General features: G+C 46.3%; 1 protein-coding gene across 46 annotated transcripts in view; it reads left to right on the top strand.

Annotated features, from left to right (window-relative positions):
* Nucleotides 1–14,619, top strand: part of LOC147700405 (uncharacterized) — a 700,768-nt gene that overhangs the window by 17,378 nt on the left and 668,771 nt on the right. For 43 of the 46 annotated variants that reach the window (XM_086935783.1, XM_086935804.1, XM_086935776.1 and 40 more), the window contains exon 1: nucleotides 8,487–8,943. The exons of the other annotated variants lie outside the window; for them this stretch is intronic. The gene's annotated coding sequence lies outside the window, so the exon portion shown is untranslated. Of the gene's footprint in view, nucleotides 1–8,486; nucleotides 8,944–14,619 lie in introns of those variants that run through there. 46 annotated transcript variants of the gene reach the window in all.

Genomic DNA, 14,619 nt, shown 5'->3' with positions numbered 1-14,619 from the left:
TCGACCCAATTTTTGTCTTGTGTTATATTTTTTTGCCGTTGTTTTTCCCGCTTACGTTGGTTCTTTAATTTGTTAATTTCTGCTTGTCTAGATATAGAGGGATCCAGGAACTGCGTTCTTATTAATTTATTTAAGCTTTTTGCGCTTGTGGATGGCCTAATAGTTTTATTTTTGGGTCTAGCTGGTGCAGCTTGTTGCATTTTGTGTTGGAGCGTTTGTTTTAATGTCTCGATTATCGTCTCAAAATTTGTTATAAGGTTGGGAGAATAGATTGCTTGAAGAAACTGCTTTGTATTTAATAGAATGGCAACTTTAATGAGTGTAGTAGAATTCCAGTATATCTGCCTTTGGTTTGTCTTTACCGTAACTGTGCTGGATTTAAACATGATATGGCTGGTTGGGCATATGGTCGTTGTCCATTAGGCGTGAAGGGCCTGGATGGCATGGTCGCTTCCTCGGACGAAATAAATCTGAAGCTGAAAGACAGACCTGTGGCTCTGCGTGTGTGTGTGGCTCTGTGTGTGTGTGTGGCTCTGCAAATGCAATAGGTCTCGCATTTGCAAGAGAGTAAGCTATTGGCATTGTAAATGACAATGCCATTTATCAAAACCAACACATGAATAACAATTTTGTCATTTACAATGCCAATAGCTCTATCTTTTGCAAAGGCGAGACTGTTGCATTGTAAATGCTTGATTGCCTTTGGAGTGCATTTCTTGCCCTCTGTTTTGCTTTTTTCTAACTTAATGGATGCCCAGCCCGACGCCATTGAGAAAATCCTAGTGCCAGTTTCCCCTGCGACAGGTCTTCTGTCTAGCTTGCCCGCCGCTAGCCCACAGTCCGCTACCCTCTTGCTGCTTTGTCCCTTGCTGCCTTCTGTGCCTGCCTTCTCTGCTCGATTCTTGCCATCTGTGCCTTCTCTGCTCCTTTCTTGCCCTCTTTTTGCCTTTTCTGCTAGTTTTCCCTCAGTTTTGTTTTTTCTGCCCATTTCCTGCCCTCTTTTTGCCTTTTCTGCTTGTTTCTACCCTTTTTTTTGTCTTTTCTGCTGGTTTCTTGCCCTCAGTTTCTATCTTTTCTGCTTGTTTCTGGCCATTTCTTGCCTTTTGTGCTAATTTCTTGCTTGCAGTTTTATTTTTCTGCTTGTTTCTTGCCCTCTGTTTTGCTTTTTTCAGCTCGTTTCTTGCCCTCTTCCTGCCGTTTCTCTCCTCCCACCACCTAGCGCCCCTCCCCCCCCAGGATCTACTTAATGGATGCTGCAGCACGACCCAGTTGAGCTGATCCTCGTGCCAAATCTCCCTGCGATAGGTCTTTTGTACAGCTTGCCCGCAGTCTTGCTGCTTTGTCACTTGCTGCCCTCTGTGTCTACCTTCTCTGCTCATTTCTTTCCCTTTTGCCTTCTCTGCTGCTATCCTGCCCTCTTCTTGCCTTTTCTGCTAGTTTCTTGCCCTCTGTTTTGCTTTTTTGATCGTTCCTTGCCATCTTTTTACCTTTTGTGCTTGTTTCTTGCTCTCTGTTTGTGCCTTCTCTGCTCGTTTCTTGCCTTCTGTTTATTCTCTTTGTGGAGTGGTGTGGCTCACTGGTTAGAGGCGGCAGACCCGGAAGCAGAGAACGGTCCGGGACCAGGGTTCAATCCCCGACGCGGCAGGGTCGTGGACCAGCGTCATTGTACTTGATAATTCTCACCTCGGTGCCTACTGTAACCAGGGATCACACTCGGCAACTCTGGGCATTAAGCTTGCCTCATCTCTACAACGGCCCCCCACAGACGCCGGGGATGCCTGGTTTCACCTTGGAGATACCCAGAAAGGGACCATCTCACAGGGAAAGCCAGGACGGGTTCCCCAGCGGTCTTCTGCACCAGGATACTCCGGTAGTAATTGAGCGCGCTACAAAACAGCATATTACATTACATTATTACATGCCTTCCGTACAGGTTTCTTGTACTCTTTTTGTCTTTTCTGCTTGTTTCTGGCCCTCAGTTTCTGTCTTTTCTGCTTGTTTCTTTTTATTTATTTTTAGTTTTATTGAAAGCTTTTACAGCATAACATTAATACATGACAGTATACAGCAATAATGACCATTAGTCGTGTTGATACGGCGCAGAATATGAAATAGTATAAATACAACAATCTGCACAGTCAGTCAATGATATACATACAGAATACATAGAAAATATATGCACCTACAGCACTTACATGTAAGACATCCCATCCCACCCCCCACGTCTCCTGAGCCTCAATATCAAGATAGAAAGCAGTTAGGCAATTATCAGAACTTAACCAGTGTCCGTTCCTTCCGCCTCCCTGGTTTCCTTGCCCACCCAATATTGTTGATATAGCCCCCAGAAAGTTTTCAGCGACTCTGAGGAGGTAATAACTCATTAGAAATTCCGGATATATACATCTCTCTGGACCAATGCAGTATTTTGGGCGCTGGGCCCTTAGCTGAACATATTGCTATTCTACTTTTAGAGAACAGCAACCCCATTGCTAACAGCATCTAACATCTTTTTTAAACTCTTTAGTATACCCCAATAATGCGAGCAACTGGTATGGCGTTAGTGTGAGCCCTGTGACCTCATTAAGCATACTAATGATTTAATTCCAAAATTCAGCAATCTTTGGACATTGCCAAGCTGTGTGCAGAAACCCAGCGTTCTCCATCCACAACAGCAGCAGGCAACCCGGAAGTAAACCCAAGAACTTCTGAGTCTCGCTAAACTCGCCGGCATATCAAGCACATTTTTCCAGCCTCCAGTTGTACGTCGCACCAGATACCCTGGCAGCCCGACGTATACCGGACACGGCTCCATTCCAAAGACCCTCACACCGTGATTCACAGGAATTTACGGGCGTGCTTCCCTGGCCGCCAGATATGATGTCCGTACTTTCGCTGCATTTCTCTAGTTTTACTCGTTTTTTCTGTATATCGTCATGAAACCGAATGCCGCTCTAGGTAAACGCACAATGTCATGTCATGTGAAAGGTTTTTATATAGCGCAGCTTATCACTGTAAGGTCTCAAGGCGCTTGTCACAATTAGTTGGTTGATTAGTTCATTTAACTCTTGTATTTTCAGCTCAGGGTTAACCACCACTAGTCCGAGCTATACTATTTACCTGTGCCATGTTTTTTAGTTGTGCTCCGGCATAGATGGCCATCCACGAAAGAAATAGGAGCAACGATCTCTGTACTTCATCTCTACAAACAGAGGTCCGTTCTAAAGGGGGTCATGATCTCTGTACTATAAATAATAAACATAGCCCAGTTCATGTTAGTCCTGGGGTAAATTTGCTTTTGAGAAGAGACAGTTGCTTCCTTTTGCCTTTTAGTCACGGTTACTTGCCAACATTTCTCTTTTTTGTACCAATTTTATTAGCACCCGTAACTCGTTTTCTAGGTTTTCCGATCATTATACCTTTTAAAAACAGGCAGCATTTAAATCTATCATACTTGATGCTGGTACCTACAATTTTCTTTGTGGCCTCTTCACCTGGTAGACATGTTCTTTGCACGTTACCTTTTTTCGGTCTGCCATTCATAGAGCTAGTTGCCCGTTCCGCCAGTCATAAAAGTTACTTAAACTAATGTCTCCGCTGCGGATTTTTGATTTAGACAAATGAGCAGATCGTCATGTCTGATCTCACCAGTGCATCCGCCTTTATATTGACATATCCCCCGTTTAATTGTAGGTCTTTTTGCTTCCCTCAAGACTTTCTCCCCAACACGGGATATTCTTACTTTTGGACCAGGTATGTCTTGTATCTTCTAGAGTTACATAAGACATCCTGACTGCCTTTTACTTGAATATATTTCTTAATTGATATATCTTTCAGATTCGACTATCTACGCATATCTTGGAAAACCCTCAAAGAATTATTCTTTTTCTTGTTTACAGTATTTGGTAAGCCACTCTAGCGTTATTAGTTAGGTATAGCTGCACGCTGCATGGGTTATTATTGCCAATTTAAGGGACACCCATGTGTCACTGTATCTTTCATGGTATCCATGAGCACTCCTCTTTTAGATGTGTGTGGTTCACCTTCACTTTTTTTTAGGTGCTCACCATTCAACTTAAGAAATAGCACAGTTGTGTTTCACTAGTCTTTGACATGTATGTTGATCCCATTCACGCTCCAGTTTGTGTACTGAACCTTTTTCTCACCCACGTGCTCCTGTGCGAGCCGCTAGGGCACTTGCATTGGGTCAAGCACCCCTCTCTTCTCTGGCAATTTCGCTTTTTCTTTCACCATATGAGCACTTTTTAGACTCGTATGCATTAGCATTTTAAAAGTTACCACTATCCTTTCTTTTTTCCTTTTCTCTCTCTCTCTATGATCACAAATGAAGCTCCCTCTCTTAACCCCTTCCATGCTGATGACGAACCCCAGCCGTCATGCACTACGGTGCTCGTGTGCTGATGACGGCTGGGGTTCGTCATGGCCCGCCCCTGTTCTTTTGTTTACCGCACAGCGGCGGAAACGGGCCAGCAGGGAAGGGGTTAATACAAGTATTTATTACCTGTGTAATATCTTTGTATGATCCTTTGTCGGAAACATACTGATGTATGCTTATAATTGTATGCCATTACAGCCCTGAAGAAGCCCTTTTCTGGGCGAAACGCATTGGCTGATCTCATTCCTGTGCATACTATAAATACATCGGACATTAAAAGAAGGATAATGACACAAGACCAACTTCGTCAGTCTAAATATGTAAATTTGATTTGTTCTTTTTAAGTTGCCACAAAGTGTTATATTTATATACTTATGCACTTTATATCAATTTTAGAAATTGATATTAATCATTTCGATTGCACACATGCAATAGCCTAGAAAACATTTCAAGCACATGCATTTTGCTGACCTATAGCAGTTAATTGATCTATAGGTAAGGCCTCTTTCGAATTATTCTACAAGGAAATTTGCAACATGTACGATAGGGGCCTCCACAGAATCCAGTTTCCTTTCCGTGCACCAACAAACCCATATTTTCCAGATGCTGTTGTCTCTGTAGTGTGTACCAGGGGCCCAAGATTCTTAGAGGAGAGTTTAAGCCCCTGCCGAAAGGTTAGTTATTTCATGGGCTCGCCTGACACTTTCCAGGCAAGAAGGTGTAAAGTCCTGCTCTTGAGTAGGGGATGTTCCAAACCTTCTATGTCTCTTAGGAGGTCTTGTGAGGCTGGGAGAAGAAAGGGGATTTCCTAAGCTAATTCCAAGGTTGTCGGAAACCATGGTTGGGACGGCCAGAAGGGTGTTATTAGGACTAATCAGCATTGTTCCTTTTTTAACTTCTGCAGAGCCCGCTGGATCATTGCAAAGGGGGGAAAGGCATATCCCCAACTCCCTTGCCAAGGTTGACGAAAGGGATTCACCGCCCGAGCATCCGGGTATGGCCTCCAGCTGAAATAATTCTGTCATTGAGATGTCAGTCTGCTTGCTGAAGAGTTATACTTCTAAGGGTCCCCATAGCCGTTCTAGTCTTCTGAAGACGTTCACATTCAGTTTCCAGTCGGTGTGGTCTACTAGGGAGCTGGAATTCCAGTCCGCACAAACATTAATTTTTCCTGGAAGGTATTCTGCTCTTAATGATATTTTGTGTTCCAGGCAGAACATCCATAGTTCTTTTGCTAGGTTGGAGAGGTCTTGGGATTTGGGGGCAAATGCATCAACATAAGGAATTGCGACCCTTAACAGCGATTTTTTATAGAAATCACTATTTAGGAATCACAATTCCTTATGCATGTAGGAATCGCTAAAAAAATTGTGATTCCTACATATTCCTTAATTGTGAATTGCAAATTGCGATTCGCAATTAAGGAATAGCTTCCCATTCATTCCTATGGGGCCCATAGGTATCAATGGGAATTGCATGCGCAATTTGCGAGTACCAAATAGGTACTCACAAATTGTGCATGCAATTCCAAGGGTGCCAAAAGGACACCCTGATGCACCCCTGAAATTTGCTCACACATACCCCAAGGGCATGTGTGTGTAACATGGAACTTTGAAAAATGCACTTCCAGGACAAATTCCGGGGTGTTGCTAAAAATGGCTTTCCCATTCCAAGCGTCCAGGTTTTCTAAACACCAGGTTAGTTCTGTCTTGGCGTTCATGTCTACATAAATTTTGTGTCTGTACCATAGGCCAGATCGAAGGGTTCCGCCCTTCGCCCTTTGGAGGGCCCGATAATGTAAAGGGCCCTGGAAAATAGCTTTGATGGAGGCTGAGAGGATGCCCAGGAGTCTGGCTAGTTCTCCTAAGGCTAAAGTTAGGATTCCTAACTTTAGGACTCCTAAATGCTTTCTGTAAATACCGAAAGTCTTAAAGTTAGGATTTTTCTTAGTTTAGGAGAATCCTAAATGACTTCTGTGAATACCGAAATGAGTAATTGCCTTCTGTGAACACCAAAATGGTAGTAAGTTTAGGATTTTGTCTTAAGTTAGTTCTGTGAATCGGGCCCTGTAACTGCAGTCCGCTGTAATCAATGTATCCTACTTGTTGTAAGGGTACGTTTCAGGGCTTTAAGTGGGCCGGATCTCGCCAGTTTCTCGTGCATACGCGGTTGGTCCGTACTCGGCCAAAGGTTACTTTCTGTAAATTCCATGATATTGGAGAAGAGTGAACAATAACGGGTCTTAAATATTGGAATCTTACTCGAATATGATTCGGTCTTCAAATGAGATACAACTACGTCGCTTGGTCAGATTCTTTGAGAGGTTAACATAATTGTAACTTTATCCATAGCCCTGAAGAAGTCTGTGGCAAGATCCACAATAGACGAAACACGTGTTGGCTAGAGAGGGCCCGATTCACAGAACTAACTTAAGAGAAAATCCTAAACTTACTACTTTTGGTATTCACAGAAGTTAGGATTTTGTCTTAAGGTTGTCTTAAGACAGACTTAAGACAAAATCCTAACTTAAGTCTGTCTTAGGTCTGTCTTAAGACAAACTTAAGACAAAATCCTAACTTCTGTGAATACCAAAAGTAGTACGATTAGGATTTTGTCTTAAGTTAGGTCTGTGAATCGGGCCCACTGTGTCCTGGAAGATTACACATTGTGAATAAAAGAAGAAACAAAGAATTTCTAAATGTTGTATATGACTGTACTTATTGTTTATATTTTAGCTCAGGATAAATTGTGAATTTCTCACCGGTGCTGAACACCAGCAGTTTTTTAAAGGGGGTCTGTATTGGGCTCTGTTTTGTGCCCTGGCACAAGGGTCTGTTTTTTCCTGGACTGCAGTGAGAGCAGGCACATCAATGTGCGCATGCTCACACACTTCTCACTAGTCGAGAAGTTACAGCATGACGTCATGCCAGGTGAGCGTTGTGGGGGAAGGGGAATCCTTTAAAGAGTCATTTTATCTCTGGATTTCCCTTCCCTTTTTGAAACTCAGGAGCAGTAACATTGTTGTGGGGTCACCTGGGCTTTAAGTGGAAGCTTTTTCAATAATATATACAAGCCATAGTTGCTGCTTATTTATCTCGTGCAACTGACAACCATCGACAAAGCCAATAGTCCTGACTTGTTGTAGGTATGATGCAGGTGCGCAACACCCATTGAACTCACCGGGCTTCAGCCCCCCCGTCGTGTGTGGCAGCCCGGGATGAGACAAATCCCGGGCACACACAGAGCCGCACCCGAACGTTCAACAGGTCTTTAAAAGACCATTTGAATGTTAATTAGGCCTTGCAGTTGTTTCACCCCTTCTAAGAGCCCCTGCAGCCCCACTCTGCCTACTGATTAAAGGTTCAGCCCCCTCCCCCCCGAAATGTGGCTCTAGTCGCGCCTCTGGTATGATGTTACTTGTTGTATTGTATATCAGGATGTAATGACAGAAACAGCAAAATACAAGTCGGGCAGCACAATATGCTAAGCAGAGATTTTTAGCTTAGGTGTTTTTAAGCCACGCTCTTAATTACAATGGACACCCCCCTATCAGAGACCCCCCAGTTTTTTCCATCCCAATTAAATCCCTGGTATGTTTATAGTTATTGTTACCAATGGTCGAAAAAGTGATAATGACATGAAATTTGTGGATAAGGGTCGGAGTTAAGCCAAGCAATGACAACAGCCCATGTTAATTGATCATGTATGGTGATCGACTGAAACCAAGACCACTAAATTGCTGCAATAGGCCTGTTTTGGAAAAGTGTTGTTGTCATGCAAATGTCAATAAAAATATTTTACCCCAAAAAAAAAAATCCTGCTAGTTGTAAAGCGCTCTGATGCCTTGCGGACATGACCGGGCTTTGTAAATTTGCGAATAAATAAACAGATAAATAAATAAAGTCGGATCTCCGTGGACCTGGCCCCCGGTTCCGAAGCCGGAGACCGAGCACGAGCCGCTCACGGAGGGCGCAAAGCTGCCGCGCCCGGTACTTCAGTCTGCGCATGCGCACGGGAGCAGTGTCTTGTTTCCACGTGGGGTTCTTCAAGCGTGTATGAGCATGCGCAAAGAGGTCCGCCCCCTGTCTTGTTTGTGCGCGCATGGCTCTAAATATCCCCTTCAGACTTGCGGCACGCGGAAAGACCGGAAGTCCCGCTTCCGTGCCGACGCTCCAGGTTGCGCATGCGCGGTACCGGAGAAGCCTCTTATCAGCTGCCCCGGCCACCTCTGTGCACGGAGGGCCCGTTCCGAGGGAGGGGGCGGCGGGGAGAGAGACCCGCTCCTGCTCCTCGTGTCTGTGCTGGAGATTCGGGAGAAGAAGGCGACCTCAGGCCGTCCGTGTCCAGTTACAACGCAGACTCCGCCTTTCAGCCCGTGAAGAGCTCCGCATTTTCACCTCGGAGAGCTCCGCATTTTCGCCTATGGAAGGCTCTGCATTTTAACCCGTGAGGAGCTCCGCATTTTCGCCTATGGAAGGCTCCGAATTTTAACCCATGAAGAGCTCCGCATTTTCGCCTGGGAAGAAATGTCTCATTGGTAACCGGGAAAGGTAAGATTTTGTGCAAGGTCTGTGTACTTGTGTGAAGACAGAAAGTGGAACAAAACGTAGTCTCATGATGAGGGCTCCAGATTTTAAAAACAAAACTTTCCCGGGACCTGTCGGTCCTGGAAGTATTACTATTAAATATTAAATATTACACTTTGTCTAGGCAGGTTAAATTCCAGGTGCAGACACACTGAAGGTGCACAGATGGGCAGCGGGTACCCTGAGCGATAGCACCAGCCCTGGGCACCATCTAGGCACACCTCTAATCGATTTCTAAAGATGAAGGCCCCATGCATTAGAGTTGGTTTTTAATTTGGAGTTTATCACTCACACAATGCCAAAACCTGTGGACCATTCATTCTATAAATCAGTTTGTTTACAAAATGTAACTATTGGGGCCAGATCAGCTGCTACTGGGGGTCTACATGATCTTTATGGCTACCACCACCGTTGAAATGTCACCTAGGTATTTGACACTTGATGTTGTTTCCAGTTTTTTGTTGCCCAGGTGCCATGACTGTCACTGGCAGGTTTAGTTACAGTGGAACCCGCGGAGGGGTAAGGTGATAAGGGTCCCAGGACCAAGCTACAGCAGTCAGTTCAATTTTACCTTGCCTGAGAGTCCTGGGTCCAAAGTTGTCCTGGCTGGCCTTGGTGCTGAAGCTGGGCCGCAGGAGAGCTGGGTTTACCACCTAGGCCAGTGCTGAAAGTAATGGATGTAAAGGTTGACAGAGAGGCCACTCATGTCGGTTGAAATTGTTTATTTTTATTTATAAAGTTTTATGTAGCACAAACAAGATCCCAAAGGATAACAGAGCACTTTACTAACATGACTGAGAGGAATAACATAAATGCAGCATCAACATCCGAGCAGGTGGGAGTATCCCTCTTTGGGTAAGAATTTGTTCATAAGAAATCGTTTAGCTTCCAATTTGAAAACCTTCGTTGAAGAGATTCTGCGTACTTCCGGTGGAAGAGAGTTCTAAATCTTTGGTGCAGCGCCGGAGAAGGCTCGGTGACCAGTTCTTCTCTTTTTTTTTTTTTTTTCTTTTTCGAATAAGTGGTTTCAGGAGGAAGGTAGTGGCACTTCTTGAAGCTCTGGAACAACAGGATAGTTCAAGTTTTTGCCCAAGGTACGTGGGAGTATTGAGGTGATGGGCTTTGTAAGCCAGAACAGCAATCTTTAACTACATTTGAGCTTCGTAGGGTAGCCAATTGAGAGATTTTAGGACTGGGGATATATGATCATATCTTTTGGTGCCTGTGACCAGTCTAGCCGCTGCGTTCAGAGTTGAACTTAGTGGAGCTAGGGCGTATTTGGGAAGGCCACAGAGGGTAGCGCTGCCGTAGTCAAGCCTCGGCAAGACAAGCGCTTGGACTACCTGCTTGAAATCCTTTAGTGGAAGGAAACGTTTTATATTTCTGAGTGACCTCAACAAATGGTTTGCTCCTCTACATAAATTGCTGATATGATTTTTCATATTAAAGCGCTTGTCCATGGTGACTCCGAGGGATTTGGCTGAGTCTATGATAAGAGGAGTGCGATTAAAGCAGTGAGGTGACTCCGCCAGAGGTCTATCTTGGGGATGTGGTTTGGGGGAGATGAGCAGGAATTCTGTTTTGTAAGTGTTAAGCAGGAGATGGTTCTCCGTTAACCAGTTTTGAGTAGCCGTTAGAGGGAGATGATGTTATCCAAGGATGAGATTTTCAAATAGAGTTGCATGTCGTCCGCATACATGTGGAAGGGAACGTTCATGGAGTTTAATTAGTTAGCAAGAGGTTCCAAGTCAAGTCAAGTAATTTATATAGCGCACTACATACCCAGAGGGTCTCAAGGCGCTTGAGGAGGGGTGGGGAATTACTTGTCGAATATCCAGGTTTTAAGTTGCTTTCTGAAGGCTAGGTGGTTTTGAGTAAGGCGGAGGTGAATGGTAAGGGAGTTCCAGGTTTTAGCCGCTCGGTAGGAGAAGGATCTTCCTACCATGGTGGTTTTGTAGATGCGTGGAACAGCAGCGAGGGCTTGGTTGGAAGAGCGTAGTTGGCGGGAGGGGGTGTAGAAGGAAAGTCACGTGTTGAGGCATTCGGGTCCAAGTTCATAGAGTGCTTTGTGTGCGTGGGTGAGGAAACGAAACGTTATCCTCTTATTGACAGGGAGCCATTGGAGGTCTTTCAGGTGACTGGAAATGTGGTTTTTGCGCGGGATGTCTAGTATGAGTCTTGCTGCAGCGTTTTGGATGCGTTGTAGTTTTTTCAGAAGTTTTGCGGTGGTACCGGCGTATAGGGTGTTTCCGTAGTCCAGGCGGCTTGTAACCAATGCGTGGGTGACCGTTTTCCTAGTTTCGGTGGGGATCCAGCGAAATGTTTTTTTGAGCATGCGAAGAATGTTGAAGCATGATGATGAAACGGTGTTGACTTGTCTGGTCATCGAGAGGGAGGAGTCCAGGATGACGCCCAGGTTCCGTGCGTGGTCCGCTGGGGTGGGTGCTTTTCCAAGGGCTGCTGGCCACCAAGAGTCGTCCCAGGCGGAGGGGGAAGTACATAAGATGAGGACTTCTGTTTTGTCTGAATTTAGTTTAAGATGGCTGTGATTCATCCACTTAGCTACTTCTTTAATTCCTTCATGTAGGTTGTTTTTGGCGGTGTTAGGGTCTTTGGTGAGTGAGAGGATCAGTTGAGTGTCATCAGCGTAGGAGATGATGTTGAGGTTGTGTTGGCGTGCGATGGTCGCGAGGGGGCTCATGTATACGTTGAAGAGGGTGGGGCTGAGTGAAGATCCTTGTGGCACGCCGCAGATGACTTCAGTGGCTTCTGACTTAAATGGTGGAAGGCGGACTCTCTGAGTTTTTCCGGCCAGGAACGAGGTGATCCAGTCCAGTGCTTTTCCTTAGATTCCGATGTTGTTGAGGCGTTGTATAAGGGTGCTGTGGCAGACTGTGTCGAAGGCTGCGGAGAGGTCGAGGAGGATGAGGGCGACTGTGTCTCCATTGTCCAGTAGTGTTCGAATGTCATCTGTTGCTGCGATGAGTGCGGTCTCAGTACTGTGTTTGGCTCGGAAGCCGGACTGTGAGGAGTCGAGGGATTTGTGGGTTTCGAGGAAGGCGGCGAGCTGGTTGTTGACTGCTTTCTCGATGACTTTGGCCGGGAAAGGTAGGAGCGAGATGGGGCGGTAGTTTTTGAGATCGGTGGGGTCTGCTGTGGGTTTTTTCAGAAGGGCGCTGAGTTCCGCGTGTTTCCAGCTTTCCGGGAAGGTGGCGGAGTTGAGGGAGCAGTTGATGACGTCTCAGAGGTGGGGTGCTATGATGGAGTCCGCTTTGTTGAAGATGTGGTGGGGACATGGGTCTGTGGGGGATCCAGAGTGGATGGAGTTCATCAGGCGAATGGTGTCCTCAGTGGAGATTGGGTTCCAGTGGTAAAGGATGTTCCAAGGGGGTTTATGTTCAGAAGTAGGTTGGGTGGGTTGGTTTCTGGATTGGTTGTCGAAGCTGTTGTGGATGTTTGCGATTTTGTCGTGGAAGAATGAAGCTAGGGAGTCGCAAAGGATTTGAGAGGGAGTGATGTCGTTGGAGATGGCGGTGGGGTTGGTAAACTCTTTGACGATGTTGAATAGTTCCTTGCTGTTGTGGGCGTTGTTGTCGTAGTCTGTCTTTGAATGCGGATTTCTTGGCGGTCCGGATCAGTTGGTGGTGTAAACAGGTGGCGTTTTTGAAGGCGTCTCTGGTGCTAGTGTTTGGGTCTTTTTTCCAGGCTTTCTTAAGGGAGCGACAGAGTTTCTTGGAATTCTTAAGGTCATCGTTGAACCAGGGGGCGTTTTTGCTGCCTAGCTTGATTTGACGTTTTTTCAGGGGTGCTAGGTTGTTGGCGCTGTTGGTTAGCCATTGTGTGAGGTTAATGGCTGCTTGGTTAGGGTTCGACGTATAGGCAGGGGGCTTTTGAAGAAGCGATGTGGAGATCTGGTCGATGGTGATTTTGTTCCAGTTTCTTCGCAGAGTAGGTTGAGGGTGGTTATGGATTGTGGTCTTTTTGTAAGTAAAGTGAACGCAGTTGTGGTCCGTCCAATGGAGAGCTGTGGTGTGATTGAATGAGATGTGTTTGCTGGAGGTGAAGATAGGGTTGAGTGTATGTCCAGCGTTGTGGGTGGGGGTGTTTACTAGCTGTTTGAGTCCGAGGTTGGCTAGATTGTCCAGAAGGGTGGTGGTGTTGCTGTCGTTGCTCTTTTCCAGGTGGAAATTGAGGTCTCCCAGTAGAATGTAGTCCTCGGAGGGGAGGGCGTGTGGGGTGATGAAGTCAGTGATGTCTTCACTGAATTGTGCACGGGGTCCTGGTGGCCTGTAGAGGAGTGTGCCGCTGAGTGTGGTCTTGGGGTCGGTGTGGATCTGGAAGTGGAGGTGTTCGGCTATAGCAAGGTTGACGTCTGAGTAGGTTGAGATGCGGATGGAGTTCTTATGGACGATGGCGATGCCTCCTCCTGTTTGGTTGGTGCGGTCTTTTCGGATGATCTTGTAGCCTTCCGGGATGGCTATGGTGATGTCTGGAGCTGACGAGGCATTCATCCAGGTTTCTGTCAGGAAGGCGACGTCCGGAGCAATGGTGTCTAGTAGATTCCAAAGGTCGATGGCGTGTCTGTGGACCGAGCGGGTGTTGAGCAGGATGCAATTTAGGTGGTTAGTGTCGGATCTCTGTTTGGTGTTTGTGGATGTGGTGTGTGTCTTGGTGCAGTTGAACTTGCAGGAGTGGCATGTGAAGGGTCCATGGATGTGTCCTGGTGCAGCTTGGTGGCAGTTTGGTGGACGGCCGGGGTTGTGAGGGTTGCGGCGTCGTATGTTATGCGGGGGAGCTGGGAATTGCGGGGGCCAGGGGCTCTGGCGCTGGGCGCGGTCCAGGCGCGGATGGGCGTAGACGGGCTTACCTTTGACGCACCTTCGGTGCGGCCGCAGCGCGTGGACGCTGCACGTTGGGACATCTGTCATAAATGGATAGTGGAGGGGGGCGGAGCGTGGGCGGGTCAGCTGGGAGGCGGGATCTGGGAGGAGGCACGGGCTCACGGAGGTAAACAAAGTCCCAAAATGGCAGCCCGGTCCCTGAAACGAGACTGGGGCACAGCCGGAGTACAACACAAGTCACAAACACTCTCAAGACACTTCTCTTTTCCCCACACAGCAAAGTCCACAGTGCGCAGCAATAACCAAATAGATTAAATCAGGCAAATTAATTCAGGCGCCGAGTGCGCAACCACTGTACTCAATTAAATGTTTAAAGTGGGCAAAAGCGATACCAGGCGCTGCGAGCGATCTCTTTCCGTGCAGGCAGGCAGCAGCGCGATGTTCCCTTCTGAGAGGCTCAGGCTGCGGAGAGGGCTGGGAGAGGGAGTGGTTTGCCTTGGCTCTTTGTGATCTGTGATGAAGAAAAGACGAGAACCATTGTAACACCAGATCAGAAAAACCCATTCTATTTTGCAGGATGGATAGAAGGTTGTCATGATTAACCGTATCGAAAGTGGAGAAAAGATCAAGGAGAATCAAGAGGCAGGATTCGTTTTTATTAAGCATTTTTAAAATGTCATCTCTAACTTCAGTGAGAGACGATTCAGTGCTGTGTCCCTTACTGAAACCAGATTGATGTTGGTCTAGAAGTTGATAGTTCTCTATGTGAGCACAAAGTTGGGAATGGACACATTTTTTT

This window comes from Lissotriton vulgaris, chromosome 8, assembly GCF_964263255.1.
Source record: "Lissotriton vulgaris chromosome 8, aLisVul1.2, whole genome shotgun sequence".
Taxonomy (NCBI): Eukaryota; Metazoa; Chordata; class Amphibia; order Caudata; family Salamandridae; genus Lissotriton; species Lissotriton vulgaris.
This window is presented reverse-complemented; position numbering and strand designations above follow the sequence as displayed.